This window comes from Saccopteryx leptura, chromosome 2 (assembly GCF_036850995.1).
Source record: "Saccopteryx leptura isolate mSacLep1 chromosome 2, mSacLep1_pri_phased_curated, whole genome shotgun sequence".
Classification (NCBI taxonomy): domain Eukaryota; kingdom Metazoa; phylum Chordata; class Mammalia; order Chiroptera; family Emballonuridae; genus Saccopteryx; species Saccopteryx leptura.
Genome location: NC_089504.1, coordinates 381,117,653 through 381,120,344, shown reverse-complemented (window position 1 = coordinate 381,120,344; position 2,692 = coordinate 381,117,653).

Here is a 2,692-nt window from a genome sequence, read left to right as displayed (position 1 = left end):
GAACTCACGTGCACATGCATGCCTGTCCATGTAAATGTTCTGCACATGCAATATGTGCACTCTGGCCCATGTTCCCATGTTGGTAACTGTATGTGAACTGTGTGTACATTACATTTGCCTGCCCCTGATCACTTGTATGGTGTGTTCACATGAATGTGTGTGATCACTCAGCTGTGGATATGTTATATATGTGTGATGTGTGTACATATGTCTGCCACGCTCAAGGGTGTATGTGCAGTGCTGTGGGTACCATAACTGGTGGGTACTGATACCCACACAGGGCCCTCCACTGGCCAGAGGAACCTGAGGGAGTGCTACAGACATTCATCTTCTGACCGCTCATTCTCAGCTAACACACCCTAGAGGTTTTTGGGGTCTGTCCTTTTCTCTGGAAAGTGTGGCTTCCCTTTTCCTGGCCACAGAGGAGAAGCAAGGGGGCTGGTGGGGCTGGTTTCTTCAGCCCCCCAGTAGGCAGCCTAAATCTAGGTCACCTGGATCTCTGAGCCCCACCTCTGCCTGAGAGTACCTGGGGTGGGGGACTAGTGTGGTCTGTAGATGGACAGAGAGATGGACAGCTGGCTCCCCATGTGGTTGGGTCCTCCTGCCAAGTGGGCAGCTAAATCAACAGGCTCGGAAATTGGAGAGGGGCTCAGGACCTGACTGTGCACCAGTCTGTTTGTTTGTTTGTTCTGGAGTTGTGGGAACTTCCAGCCTGCAGGGGGCCCTGGTGCCCAGCAGGGGAGAAGGGGGTGCTATTACCCAAGCCTAGCTGACATCCCTATCCTGCCTGGCCATCCCTCTCACCATCTCCTCCCATCTGTCCTCCTGGGCACGGGCCCAGAAGACAGCACCCAGTGAGAGGGGTGCACAGGACCCAGAAACAGCACTCACAGTGAGGGGAGTGGCCGATAGAAGGTTTCGACCCAGCTGTGCACGGCCCAGCTGTGCACGGCTGTACAAACCCTGGCCCATCCCCTCCCAGCTCTGAAAGGGCTGATATCACGGGTGTGTGCCTCTCTGTCCTGCCTTCTCTTCTCCCATGCCTGTCACTCACTCGGGTGTTTGCCCCACTCAGCGTCTCAGTTTTCCTTTTGTTCATCCTGCAATCATCAGTCCCCAAGGTCCAGGCACTAGCACTCCTAGATGTCCCTGTCTTGGGACGAGGAGACAGGTGGCACTGGGATCCAAGAAGAGTCTCAAATGATGCGATGAGAGAGGTGAGGGTTCCAACCTTCTTTAGCCATGGCTCAGCTCACCCCCACCCACCCTCTCTAAGCCACCAGGGTGCACACACCAGGGTGTTTCTGATTCCTGAATCTTTTCAAGTATTCCACTGGGTTTGTCTGCCCAGGCTCACTTGGACATCTCCCTGGAGCCTGAGTCACCCACATGCGGACCCCACTATTGCAACAGAGGTTTGTGTAAGGGCCCAAAACTAAGGAAGAAGCCTGGGGGAGAGGGATGGGCTGGAAGGGACTAGGCTTCAGTAGGGGGCACCCAGAGGAAAGGGCCTGGGGCAGTTAAGTGGCAACGAGCCACTGCTCTCCCCAAGCTGCGTAAAAGGGGTTACTCCTTCTTCACCCCTACAGAGTAGTGTCACAAGAGCCAACGACGTGTGCACCTGGAGAGAGAGGTGTGCAGGGAAACGGATTCTGCCCCCACCCCACTCCCGTTGTGACCTTAGCTCTAGCCAGGCCGCAAGCGCTGCAGTCCTCCAACCCTGGCCCAGCACCCGCCCGAGGCTCTGCAAATCCACTGTGTATGCGCAGCCGCCGGTGCGTCCACCAGTGCCGATGGTGCGCACGCTAAGCGCGGGGGATGGTTCGACTCCAATTCTGGCTTTGATACAGACCCGGAGTTGACCGCGCCCGCCCTCCACCGCCCCCTGGCCGCGCTGGGTCCGCGGGTCTTCTCACCGTTCTGTGGCTGAGGACCGAGGGGGAGGAGGTCACACACAGCGGCCCAGAGGATGAGAAGAACGGCGGCCCCCACCCGTCCATCCTCGCCGACAGGGGCCACCCAGAAAGCCGCGTTCATCAGCGTCGGGGGCCAACCACCATCGTTGAATGGAGGAACGACGGGTGCGCCCCGAGGCACCAGGGTCCTGCAAGAAGCGTTCTGAATCGGAGAGATGGAGACGGAGCCGGGAAGGGAGGACGGAGCTGCCAGGCGCGCTGCCTCTCCCGGCTCCAGCGAAGGTGGCTTTCCTCCTGACCTCTAACGCCATCCCGCTGAGATTCGCCCCCCCCCCCCAAAGGCCCAGAGCTGTGGGCAGGAGTGAAGCCACTGACAGGGCATGGGCTGCTTCTCGTGCGGGGCTTCCCCGTGAGACCCCTGAGGCCGAGTCTAGGGAGGCGCTGGACGCAGTTCCCGGCTAATCAATCCTGAAACGAATTAACGGGGTCAAGTAAAGCCCAGCCCCCCTCTGTCTGAGCCCTGGATGACGCAACCCGGTTCTACTCTGTTCCATTCTCTGATTCCTAGGGGAGGGGGGTTCCCAGTGCACCACGAACTCGCATCCTGTGGGTTGCCTGCACAGATCCATCTTCGTGTGCTTTTGTCCCAGATGGCGGGAGACCCGCTGGGCGTGCGGGTGGTGTGCACCTTGTCTGCAGGAGCACTTGAGCGCAAGGATTGGAGCGGTGGGCTTCGTGCCTGCCAGAGATGCACAAAGGTGCGCAGGTCCTTCCAA